This window comes from Podarcis bocagei (assembly GCF_964188305.1).
Source record: "Podarcis bocagei genome assembly, chromosome: 16".
NCBI classification, from domain to species: Eukaryota; Metazoa; Chordata; class Lepidosauria; order Squamata; family Lacertidae; genus Podarcis; species Podarcis bocagei.
In genome coordinates this window covers 4,442,572-4,455,945 of record NC_138142.1, presented here as the reverse complement: position 1 = coordinate 4,455,945, position 13,374 = coordinate 4,442,572, and the positions used below count along the sequence as shown (strand labels likewise).

Below are 13,374 nucleotides of genomic sequence, written 5' to 3'. Positions count from 1 at the left end.
TGGAAGAAGTGTGGGATAAATGAATGGAGGGGGGGAGTGAATAAAATGAATTTGAAGCTGCTGTTACAGGCCCTGAGCCCTCTGGGTAGGGTGGGTTAGTTATCTAAAGGCCCATCCTCTCCTTCCGCAGGTTCTTGCCAACATGGCTGCCGCATATAAACAGGAACAGAAAAGTATGAAGAGGAAAACAAAAGGTCTCTCGTCTCTCACTTACAAAATGGAGGATGGTGTTTTTGATACTCATGAAGATCAGGCCCTGAAAAAGCTGAAGAAGAACCAATTTGTGTCATTTCAAATTGAGACTGTCTTACCTCCGGAACAGAGTATACCCAGCATGAAGAAAACTGGCTGAATGCTATTGTGTGACTTTAGTTTTTATAGATGTATATACTGATATGCCATGAAATATATGCTTTAATCAAGACTTGGAGTCCAGCAGTTTCTTGAAAGGGCCACTCTGATACCAAAGGACACAGTATCTTGAACTGAGCCATCCATGAGCATCTTCTGCACAGCACCTGCATATTCTTGAGTGTTGGAAATTTCACTTCAACTTCCACATCACATACAAAAACACATAATTGCCTTGGTCATGCCCCTAATCCCTCAGACCCAGTAGTTCCTTACGTACTAGGTTCCCGATTGTCCCTGGGCAGGCACAGAAATTCAGAAAAATCCAACATCCTGTGAATTTTATTTTCTATTCAGCTTCTAGGTCCAAAGACTGTGAAGATGAACTTTAAAGTCTATCAGCAATCCTTGGTGAAATCTCAGAAACTGGAGGGGTGGGATTTATTGGGGACTATCCTTCAATGCGGGTGGCGCTGTGGGTTAAACCACAGAGCCTAGGACTTGCCAATCAGAAGGTCGGCGGTTCGAATCCCTGCAACGGGGTGAGCTCCCGTTGCTCGGTCCCTGCTCCTGCCAACCTAGCTGTTCAAAAGCACGTCAAAGTGCAAGTAGATAAATAGGTACCACTCCGGCGGGAAGGTAAACAGCTTTTCCGTGTGCTGCTCTGGTTCACCAGAAGTGGCTTAGTCATGCTGGCCACATGACCCGGAAGCTGTACGCCGGCTCCCTCGGCCAATAAAACGAGATGAGCGCCGCAACCTCAAAGTCGGTCACAACTGGACCTAATGGTCAGGGGCCCCGTCACATCCTGCTTGGCTCTTTTTCAGGTCGGATGCCTCTGACCACCAGCTGCTGGGGACCTCAAGGGGCTGTTGCGCTCCTGCACTGCTTGTGGGTTGCCTGTTTGAGAACAGAATGCAGGGCTAGTGGAGCCTTTAGTCTGATCCAAGAGGATTCTTTATGTACTTGATTTGGCACCAGTAAACTGAATCATGCAAATATATGCACACTTAATTTGCCTAACTTCAGTGTTACATGTTTGTTTGTTTGTTTGTCCTATGCTGACCTATACCCATAGATCCCAGGGTGATTCACAATTTAAAATCACAATATGGAAAATGGAAAACACAAGAAAAACAAAAGCAAAGGCAACCCAGTAATTCCTCTTTACACAACACATTTTAAAAGGGCATCAGATGTCAAAGGGCTTGGCCCTGCTTTGCTCCAGTGGGTTCACTCGCTGGATCATCCCCTTGTCGTGGTGAGTGGGCTTGCATGTTCCTATGACCCTTGTGAGCGAAGCCATCCGGAGTCTCGTACTCTCAAGGCGGTAAGGTCAAAGGGGAGGAGCTAGACAAAGAATGATCTAAGAAGTTCTCAACAGCAGAACAGTCAGATAATAACAAGTGGTATGTTACAACAGCTGTGAGGGTGGATGAAGGCTGCAGCAGATAAGAATCCATCGGAATAGAGCCTTACTGCAAAGACTGTGTGTTGGTCAGCATGCACTTATCTACACACATAAAACAAATTCATGCACAGGCATCTTCCAATAACCCATCCCAAACCCAAACAATTTTCATGGTGATTGACAAATGGTAACGGGCAGTACTGTGAAATCTGGAAGCCCCTAGTAATGAACTGGCACATGGGCAGTGGATACAGATTCAGTCATTCTGACTCAAGGAATGAGGCAGTTCAGTCGTTCGGCAGCTGTATGCATGACTGAGCAGTCCTGTTTAGGATCCACACTCAGCTCACCCCAAATAGGGGGAGGGGCTAGAAAAGGTGCCCTAAACATAGTCTGCCTCCCTTTTTGCCTGACTGGATTACCGGGCCCAATGGGGTCACCACCCAGTGGTCATAAAAGACAACAGAACTTTTGAACATGGAATATACAGACTGTTGGATAACACAGATAATGAGCATCCCAAATGCAGGACTGCCATCATTGCAAGAGAGTTGTGACGTTTTAACATCGATATTGCAGTGCTTCAAGAAAAGAGCAGAAGAGGGGCAACTGAAGGAAGAAAAAGGAGGCTACACATTCTTCTGGAATGTTCTTGGTCTACCTGAACAAGAACATTGAAGACATGGAGTAGGCTTTGCAATCGAAAACAATCTTGTGTCAGAAGTCCCTACCAGCACTAATGAGCGACTTTCAAGCCTTCAAATAAAACTTGCCCAAACCCAACAGGCTACTATTCTAAGCACTTATGCACCAACACTGGATGTTGATGAAGACATTAAAGAAAAATGGTATTCTCAGCTGGATGCCATCCTATCAGAAATGCCTAAGGAGGATAAAATTATCCTCCTGAGTGATTCTAATGCAAGAATTGGGCGAGATTTCAATTTGTAGCCTGCTGTCTGCAACTATTGGGAAAGAAGGAATTGACAACAGCAACCAGAACAGAATCTTACCTTTTACTATATGTGCAGCTCACAATCTTGTTATTACCAACACACTTTCAACAACAAAAAAATACATTTAAAACATCATGGAGGCACCTCGGTTGAACCACTGGCACCTCTTAGACTATGTAATTGTCCGAGCAGAAGATCGCTGTGATGTGCTCCTTACCAGAGCTATGATGACGATGACTGCTGGACAGATCACCAATTAATACATTCCACAATGGCTATCAAGATTATACCTAGGAAGGAAACTAAGGCACAGAATGAACACTCAAGCCCTTCAAGATCCCATTAAGTGGGACTGCTTCCAAACGACTCTTAAGGACCATCTGCTTTCAGAGTTCCCTGATAACATTGAGGAACACTGGACCAACCCAAAAAATTCCATTATTGCAGCCTGTGAACAAACTATTGGCTACCAAACCAAGAAACACCAGGACTGGTTTGATGAGAATGACAGTGAGATTGAACACATTATTGACAAGAAAAAGGAAGGCCTTTCAGTTCTGGAGGTTTTTAAGTAGATGGTCATCTGTCATGGCTGCTTCAGCTGAGATTCCTGCATTGCAGGGGGTTGGACTAGATGACCATTGAGGCCCCTTCCAACTTTACAATTCTAAGATTCTGTGAGATGGAGGCGACTGAAAACAGCTTCAGCATGGACTTGATGACCCTGGGGGATCCCTTCCAAGAATTGACAAGATCACCAGCTGCAAAGGTGGGAGGAGGCGTGGCCTGATGACGCAGTCCCGGGAATGCCCCGCCCACTTCCGACCTTGTCCTGGAGAGTCTCGGAGCCGCCGCCGGCCGGTCCCGCTGCTTCGCCCGCCGCCTGCGCAACCAGGATCCTGCGCGCTGCTTTGCTCCGCAGGTAAGAGCCGCGCCTTCCTCTCGCTCCCCAGCTCGGCGCTGCAGGCAGGCAGGCAGGCGCGCAGCGGGGGGCCGGTCCTTCCTCGCCCCCCCGGGGAGCTTCGGGAGGGATGTGGCTCCTTTTCCTCCCGGTCCCGATCTCTCTCCCGATCCCAAAGCCCCGGGGTGGTCCAGCCCTGGAAAGCTGCCTTCCATTTCATTCCCCCCTCCCTCCTGACGCAAGTGCAAGGCAGCGCTTAATCCGGCGCTGCCTTTGCAAGCAGATCCCAGCAACCGGCCTTTCCCTCCTCCGAGATTCGACTCGGAGCGAAGTCTGAGTAAGCAGAGCCGCAGCTGAGCCCTTCGAGCCGGGGGCGAAGAGGACAGCTGGCCCCGGACCAGGCGGGTCCGAGTTTAAGACATGCGGAAAGGTCTGGTGCTGCCTTGCTCCCAGGGATGGAGTTGAGAAATCTCGCAGGGCAAGCCAGACCAGCCATGCCTACTCCGAGGAAAGCCCTGAATGTGTATTGCTTCCCTTCCCCAAATGTGGCAAGTCAGCAGCCCGGCTGCGTTCCGCGGAGCGGGGCCCCAGACACTTGCCCTGAAGGCAGCACCACAGAATATTCCACGGCCTCTTACTCTCCTGCCAGCAACTGACCCAGGCAGAAAAGGGCTTCTCCCAATGATTGGTACCCGAGACCCTTAAACAAAATGAACTCACAGACGTCAGGGATTGAACCTGCCACGTATAGCAGACAGTCTCCTATTATGCCATGGTACCTTCCCTTAAATTGCGATTTATATCTGCTTAAATTGAAGCTCTGTGGACATAGTTGTTGTCTCTTGTCCTCCCTTGCCTTGCATGTTTATTGTGAGGATGAAGACGGGGATACTTTCATACAGACTACAGTAAGCCCACAATTTAGGCGCATTTAACTCATGCACATCCAGCTTTACATGCATGGCATTTTTTTTTATTTTTTTTAAAGGGGGTGGGGATGTGGGGAAAATGACTTTGGCAATCCCACCTGCCATTGAACCTGGTGGGTTTTGACTATATGTGATTTTGGCTGCAGGTGCAATCCCTGGAACGTAAGTTGCGGACTGTATGTTAGAGGTAAACATTTTGCTGTGTGCAAAGGTGGGGGAAAAACACCATTGATTTAGAGTCCAAAACTGGAACTTCCAGACGTGTGCGGAGCGATTTCACCTTTGCTGCTGGTAAGTCACAGCTGCCCCCAGACATTTGGGAATAGGAAGGGGGCCTCTGATGCCAAAGTGCCTTTCATTTGCAAAATGACTGAGCATTTGCAAGAAGACACAAGCAAAATGAACTTTGGGGTCCCGGGTTTTAATAATCCTCCAGGGCAACCTACTTTACTGTTGATCAGCTTCTGCCATCAGGACGCTCTTCCTAATACTGAGTCTAAATCCCTTTTCTATGTTTTGAATCCATTGGTTGCTGGTCTTGCCCTCTGCAGCACCAGAAACCAAAGTTGCTCCATCATCTATGGGACATCTGTGTGATTGAAGATGACCTCAAGTACCCAGCCCTTTCCAACCTTTTCTCTGCAAGTCATTCACCACCTTTCTCCTCTAGAAGAGCGTTTTGTTTTTTTCCCATGGAGCTGCTTGCTCTGGCTGAGTTTCTCTCATCCTCTGTTACGTTTTGAATCTGTTGCAAAGTGTTTTGGCACCTTGGCTGCCAGGGTGCTGCATAAAGACCACAGGAAACTGCCTTATTAGCAACTCGGGGCAGATTAATTCCCCATCTCCGCCATTTGACTGTCAGCTCCAATAACTCCCTCCCGGCACAGAGAGGGGTCTTCCACAATACCTGCTATTGGATCCTTTTATCTGGAGAAGCCAGGGATCGATCCTGGGAGTTTCTGCGTGAAAGGCAAGGTGTTTTACTGAGCTAAGGAGGTCCATCCCTAGCAGACTGTGGATAACACAGATATATTTTCCAAACTGAGCAATGCCACAATAAAAACCAGACAGCATTTAATTGCCTGTTAGGAGTATATTAAAAGAGAACAGCTCTAGCAGATGAGTGTTAAATGGAGCTGGTAGATTTATTGGGCTTCTTTAGGCTTTTCTGCAGGAAGATCGTACTATTTGAATATTTTTCCCCTGTAGATTTATCATAAGTGGGATGACTTGGCAGATTCCTCTGGATATTTAGCTGAGCTGGTCAGTGTTTACTATGCTGTTAACAAGCCTAATTGTTTTGACCAGAAGTTTGGCAAAAACATATTCTAGATCTAGTGAGCCTTTCCACCATAATTTGATGACAAACACCCCCCCCCCAAATATGTGTTTGTGTGTGTATAATCAAAGATTTTGGACTTTAAAACAGCTAAACTGTTTCCTGGTTTTGAAGCTGCAGTGATGGTAAAACATTGAGCAGAATAATAGCTGTCTGTTATGTAGATGTTAACAGCAAAGCAGCTCTGTTTTACGGTGGGGGTGGCACCATACTCATTCTTTTGTGTTTGAATAACTAGGATTTTATTCTTTTTTAGAAATCGGTGTAATTTTGATTCTAGCATATGTACCAAGCCCAACTATGAGAGACCAGATTCGGTCCTGGATTATATGATGGCAATAAGGTATCTCTGAGCATGTGTAGCGTTCTGCCCTTTACCACTAAGTAACTCATCCTGCCTTCAGACATTTAGGATAAGATGCTGTCAAAGTGGGTATGGTAGACTTCAAATTCTGAATAATAGAATTTGCAAAACTGTAAACGTTTTGCGGATTGCACTGTTTTTGTAAAATGATGGGTTTCAATAAGCCTTGTTTTTTGGTGTAAAAAGACTAAGGCCAGCAATAATAATAATAATAGTAGCCCAAAATATGAGCCGTGTCATAAATAGCAGTACTCAGAGTTGACACTGCTGTGTGCATATGTGAGTGTGTTTTAGAATTCATTTTTTCCCCTTTGAAGCATCCCCCCACCTTTCCTCAATTCTCCAGTCCTTGTATTTGACTAAAGAAGTTAAAATATATTGATGAGGATTCTTGATTCTACAACCTGAGCAAAAAAATGGCAACATGACACCTCAAATATGCTGCCTAAAGGGCACCTGATCTGTTACGCTGAGAGAGACAAAGCTCAAGGAGGTGATGTTGGTAGGTTTTCTTCATTGCAGCTAAAATAAAAACGAATGCTTTTTGCAGGGGTGGAAGAGAGAAAGGGGCCCAGACATTCAGGAAACTTAATTGAGAGTCAAGAGATGACTAATGGTCAGAGCAGCCTTCCCCATCCCGGTACTCTCTCCAGGTGTTTTGCACTACAACCCTTATCAGCCTGAACCAGCGCAGCTAATCAGGGATGGTGGGAGACGTGGGCCAAAACATCTGGAGGGCACCAGCCAGGCAGGGGAAGGCTGAGTTATAATAGTGCCAGGCTAATTCAATCACAGGGACGCGGGTGGCGCTGTGGGTAAAACCTCAGCGCCTAGGACTTGCCGATCGCATGGTCGGCGGTTCGAATCCCCGTGGCGGGGTGAGCTCCCGTCGTTCGGTCCCAGCTCCTGCCCACCTAGCAGTTCGAAAGCACAATTAAGTGCAAGTAGATAAATAGGTACCGCTTTATAGCAGGAAGGTAAATGGCATTCCGTGTGCTGCTCTGGTGCCGGTTCGCCGGAGCAGCTTCGTCACGCTGGCCACGTGACCCGGAAGTGTCTGCGGACAGCGCTGGCTCCCGGCCTCTAGAGTGAGATGAGCTCACAACCCTAGAGTCTGTTAAGACTGGCCCATACGGGCAGGGGTACCTTTACCTTTAATTCAATCCAATCACAAAGCTCACTAGGTAACTCTGAGCTGATCACTTCTTTCAGTCTAATTTCACAGGGGGGTTGTGAGGATAAAATTGGAAGGAGGGGATCATGTGTACCTTTGAATTCTGTGAAGGTAGGGTCAGATGCATATGTAATAAAAATATAACCCCTGCACACAATTATACCTAAAGTCCGTTTAAAAAGTTGGGCTGTTACCCAAGTAATGACCCAAGCTTTCTCAGTCAGTTATGTGTGTGCTAGGACTGTGTACAGACACCCACTCCAATCTGCCCTCTGGTGGATGTGGTCCCTGGATCAGGCCAAATTGCCCTGTGCTGTCCCGGGGGCCACCCACCCCATATCTGTTCCCAGGGTGGGGGCAGGTGATGCGGCCAACATCACACGGAATGAGATCCTTCTGCTTACTAGCTGGTAAGCAAGAAGAGTCCAGTGCAGAAAAGCTGCTTGCAAAGCAGTTCCTGTACCCCACAGGACTGGTCCCTCTGCTCAAAAGCTGTTGCATGAAGACATTAGTCCTGGGGGGGGGGGGTCAGGCAGGAAGGTGAATCACGGCGCTGGGCCTACCTTCTCCTTGGAAGATGCAGTGACCGGTCAGGTAGGTCTCGGCTTTTCTGCGTGATTTTCCCACACTGCCTCTCTGTCCTGCCTGATGCGCTGACTGCCACAAGTTGCTCTGGCTCATCCAACCAGTGATCTGTGTCTGTGCCTGCTCGAATCACCTGAGATCTTCCAAACAGGCCCTATTCGACTCAGGCCTTGGTCAGATCTGGTCCACAGCCATAGTGTGTGCTAGTCAATCAATTGCTTAAATTTGCATATGGGTGAAAACAACCGGTCTGAAGTGAGAATCTTGCTCCTCCCCACTCCATTTTTGGATGATCTGTGCAGGTGACATCTTAGAAGAGGCATCCGTTCCAAAGTGTGGGAGAAAAGAGGAAAGATCTTCTATGTGCAGCTTTTAAACTGCTTACAGTGTATTAATAAGAGTTTTTTAACTAGTTAAACATTGCAGCCCTATAGATAAGGAGTTGGTCAACTAGAAAACTCTACAATTTCATCTCTAATGTGAAGCTGGAAGGAGAGTGATTTGTGCATTTGGGTCATTCTCTTTTCATGTGGGACAGCAACAGGCAGCAATCTCTGTGGCCTGGCTGCACCCTAGAACATTTTTAACTTTATTGAATTCATTTCTTTTCTCCAAGAAGCCTGGGTTGTGTGTGTCTAGAGCAGTGGTTCTCAAAGAGTGTGGTGCGCCACCCTGGTGTGGCAGGAGAGGGTGGCAAGTGTGGTGGGAATATTAAAGCACAATCAAATAAACATTTAAACATTACAATATAGCATAGCATAGTATTTAAAAAAAATTAAGCAGAACATGGATAGATATCTTTTCAAAATGAGAGCAAAAGCATCAAGTGGTGCTGAGGACAATCCTAGTTGTGATCCATAATTGCTCTCTGCATGTGTGCCCAGAAACAGAGTGCAGGAGAATAACATTGGCTATTCTTCTAGAGTTCTCAGTGACCTATTGTTGTGAACTAGGATTTCCAACTCTGACAAACATGAAAGAACAGAAAAGAGAGAGACTTCTTGGTGTTGATGAGGTGATGAGAGTTGAGACAAAGAAACTCTCATTAGACCAACTCAACTCAAATTAGACCATATATATGCTCTGTTCTAGTAACAAGAAGCCGAAAGCACCAGCCTGAAGATGACGAGTGAGACCTCGTCGAAACGTCGCCTAGACACCCCAACTCTTACACGGGAAGACACCCGAAGACACCAAAACCTACATATATATATATATATATATATATATATATATATATATATATATATATATATATATGCTTTCGTAGATTTTCACGGGTACAGGAATGCAGGTTTTGGTGTCTTCGGGTGTCTTCCCGTGTAAGAGTTGGGGTGTCTAGGCGACGTTTCGACGAGGTCTCACTCGTCATCTTCAGGCTGGTGCTTTCGGCTTCTTTCAAGAACACCCCAACTCTTACACGGGAAGATACCCGAAAACACCAAAACCTGCATATATATATATATATATATATATATATATATATATATATATATACAGTATGAGAGAGATTACTGGGCAAAAACAAGTTCACACCTTCCATTATGTTTGTATACATAAGGTACATAGGTAAGAGGCTTGTTTATAATTGTATTTTGGGAATGATTCATGTTCTAATATAGCTACATTGTTCTATACTTTCTAGATGCCCCGTATTATAAAGTTGATGTGTTCCACGTTATAAATCGAGTGCTTTTTGTTTTGCAAAGTATTTCTTATCAATTAAAAAATCGGTGTGGCGTGAGCTAATAGGTTGGGCTGTGAAATGGTGCCTGGGCTAAGTCACCCAGAGATCCTGGATCTCCCCAGTCCTAGTCCAGCCCCCTAACCCAGAAATGGGGAGCCCATAGCCTTCCAGATGTTGTTGAGCAACAACTTCCATCACACCTGATCATTGGCCACACTGGCTGGGACTGATGGGAGTTGGAGTCTAACAACATTCAGAGGGCCATCGTTGTTATGACCACTACACCAGCATATCCCTGAATCCGGTGTAATGACACATATGGAGAGATTCTTCAGCATACTGGTCTTAAGTGGGAAGGAGTCCTTGAAGGTAGGATGCTTGAGAGGAAAAGAATATTGCATTAATGTGTGCATTTTACCAGCAGGGGACACTGTTACCTGCAAAAAATCCTCTGCCCGCCCCCCTTTAGTACATCTGTGTTGTGATGTAGGTGGGAGGAGGGTGTGTAGTGGCTGTTGTCACTGCCTTTGGAGACAAAAATGTCTAATTCAAATGAGCTTAAGGAGTTTTTTTTGGGGGGGTGAGTAGCATATTTTTTGCAGGCTAGCCTTTAAAAAGGATGTTTAGCCCACTTCATCAAATGCAGCAAACACCAGGTACATTATTGTTAGTATTATTGTTAGCCTCTTGGGCTTGCTGATCAGAAGGTCAGAAGTTCGAATTCGTGCAACGGGGTGAGCTCCTGTTACTCTGTCTCAGCTTGTGACAACCTAGCGGTTTGAAAGCACACTAGTGCAAGTAGATAAATAGGTGGCAGGAAGGTAAATGGTGTTTCTGTGCGCTCTGGCTTCTGTCACGGTGTCCCGTTGCTCCAGAAGTGGTTTAGTCCTGCTGGCCACATGACCCAGAAAGCTGTCTGTGTACAAACACTGGCTCACTCGGCCTGAAAGCGAGATGAGTGCCACACCCCATAGTCAGGTTTGACTGGACCTACTGTCTTTTTCGCTCTATAAGACGCACCAGACCATAAGACGCACCTAGTTTTTGGAGGAGGAAAACAAGAGAGAGAAAATTCTGAATCTCAGAAGCCAAAACAGCAAGAGGGATCGCTGCGCAGTGAAAGCAGCAATCCCTCTTGCTGTTCTGGCTTCAGGGATAGCTGCGCAGCCTGCATTCGCTCCATAAGACGCACACACATTTCCCCTTACTTTTTAGGAGGGAAAAGTGAGTCTTATAGAGCAAAAAATACGGTAACCATCCAGGGGTCCTTTGCCTTTACCTTACAAATGCATGTATGTGGGTTTAGAAGAGGAGGGAGTGTAAAACAGGGAGGCCCAATAACATGAATGAAAGAGAGAGGTGCAGTCTGACATTTCTGCTCTTATGTTGCAGACGATACTTCTTTGTAGTCTTTTGGCCCCCTCCATACATAAAATCACATAATCCTTAAAAACACATAACCAATGACTAAAGAACAGCCGCTAATAGCTGCTGAAGAATATACGTCTTAACCAGCTGCCTAAAACTATAAAGAGATGGGGCCCGGGGCATGCCACAGAAAAGGACCTTTCCTGCCCTCCCCCACCATATACTTTGTATACTTCTAAATACTTTGTTAAAACCACTTAGAAGCCTATTTGGGCATTCAGCAGCATGTAAATAAAAATATGACTTAAATGCCTCTACCAGCTGAGGAGAACCTTTCATTAATCTGACAGAAGCACCCCGCTGTTTGTCTGCAAAAGCCCCTGCTGCCGCTTCAAAAATTGCCTTTGCCTTTGCTGCAGCAGATTAGCACAGCTGCTCCCCCAGGAGTTATTTCAGCTGCCCACCGCCTCTCTCTCTCCTGTGCTCTTTCCTTCCATGCTGGAGTTTGGTTTCTAGTCTCTCTTATATTAGTGATGAGGAGCCTGTGGCCTTCCAGCAGGGCCAATGGGAGTTGTGAGCCCCAACAAGATCTGGAGGACCCCAGGTTCCCCGTCGCTGTTGTATCGAGGGAGACCCCAGTTTCAGGACAGGTGTTGCCACATTTCCCAGCAGAACGGCTCCCCATTTTGTTTAGTTTTTAAATCTGCTCAGGAAGGAACCAGCCCTCTTCCCCTGTTCTATCTCCATGGCAACAGTCAGGAGGCCTGTAAGGGGAAAAGGTCTGTTATCCTGAGTTCTCTTCTCTTCAGTGTTTAAAAGTTTTAGGGTTTCTTGTGAGTAGATGGTAATGGCAGGACTTGGTTGCCAGGTGGGCATTTAAGCACATTTTGGCATTAAACGTCTACCCAACTAGCACCCCCGAAAGATGAGGGGAGCATCAGGTAACCTGGGTGAAGTGTTGTTTGTTTGTTTGTTTCCTTTTAAAAAATTGAAAATGTTGACACCTAGCATTGATAAGAGAAGTTATTCACACCTGGTCTTTTACTGGCAGGTGGGGGGCAACGGCAGGGCCATGATTTTTGCTAAAGGTAGGAGCCCCTTGTCCAAATCTCACCTGGCCAGAGTTGCTGCTTGCTTCTCTTCCAGCGCTGGGGAAGCGGCACCTGTGCCAGCCAAACTTAACAGAGCAGGATATTTTAGTGGGTGGTGATGGTTGGGATATTGAGTTATGGGGAGTCTGCAGTCCTTTTGAAGAAATGCTTATATGACTTAAAAAACCCTAGCTACCCCAGAGAGGAACTGCACAATTCCACATGTGCTAATACACAAGTTATTGTGGACTGGAATGCTTTATCTGCTACAGAAATAATTGTTATTGGCAAAAAAGGGGGGAATAGTGCTATTTATTATCTTTAATCCTTTTTAAAAAATTCTGTACCCCTTCACTTATTAACACAGCCTGCTAACCATGAATTTATGCATCCCTGATGGATTGTGAGGCAGCTGTGCTTGGACAGGATAGTGAATCATGGGGAATGGGACCCAGAGGGCGTTATTTTTGTGATTCGACAACATTTACCTTGGTAAGTCTCTGTTTGATGAAGAAGCACATAAACTACTTTAGGAAAACCAACAAATTTTTATTTTACCTTTGAAAATGTCAGCCAATGCTAAATAATAATAATATATAATATTAATATATAATATAACTGGAAGTACTTGGCAACCATTTAAAATGATTTTTATGTAATTTTACACATTCACTTACCAAGCAAAACTAAATTATATTAATTTAACCAAAATATATTTCAAATTCCCAAGCCATGTAACAACTTTTTAGAAGCCCTCATTTTTGGAATTTGAAAGTTGAAAAATTCAATATATCTTACTGTGACAGAACCTCTGCACGCAGCCTGAACCCAAAGCACAACCTCCACTTCAGAGGATTGCAGATATTGGTTTTCTGAGCCTCTATTTTCTGGGAAAGCCACTTCACTCTACCAGCAACTTGTGGAAAATGTGGATCTCTGTTCCATCTGCTGTGTGTGTTGTGGGAAGAAACACAAAGCTCTTTTTCAGCCATGGAGTGGAACCCAAAGCATGTTTACTCAGATACAACTCCTGTTGAGTCGATAAACTCACAGTGCAGTCCTAACCATGTCTCCTCAGAAATAAGGCCTATTGAATTCAAATGGGTTGTAAACATTTCCTAATCCACCACATTGCCATAAAGCAGTATTTTCCCACTGTGGATGGAGAGGGTGATACAGCCTAAAGTTCCCCTGTGCCACCTTCCATTATACCTGCAT

At 45.6% G+C, this 13,374-nt stretch overlaps 1 protein-coding gene and 1 long non-coding RNA gene across 6 annotated transcripts in view; one reads left to right on the top strand and one right to left on the bottom strand.

The window, feature by feature from the left end:
• Window positions 1–396: 396 nt before the first annotated feature.
• On the bottom strand, window positions 397–11,463 carry LOC308576302. Its single transcript, XR_014003179.1, has 2 exons — window positions 11,384–11,463; window positions 397–3,008 (listed from the first exon to the last, which is right to left on the bottom strand). It is a non-coding gene; the product is annotated as an uncharacterized lncRNA (long non-coding RNA).
• The window catches only part of ABCB9 (ATP binding cassette subfamily B member 9), a 34,071-nt gene continuing 23,696 nt past the window's right edge, over window positions 3,000–13,374 (top strand). The window contains exons 1-2 of one of the 5 annotated variants that reach the window (XM_081175490.1): window positions 3,000–3,640; window positions 4,695–4,839. The gene's annotated coding sequence lies outside the window, so the exon portion shown is untranslated. The other 4 variants (XM_081175493.1, XM_081175491.1, XM_081175494.1 and 1 more) reach the window with 4 other exon arrangements.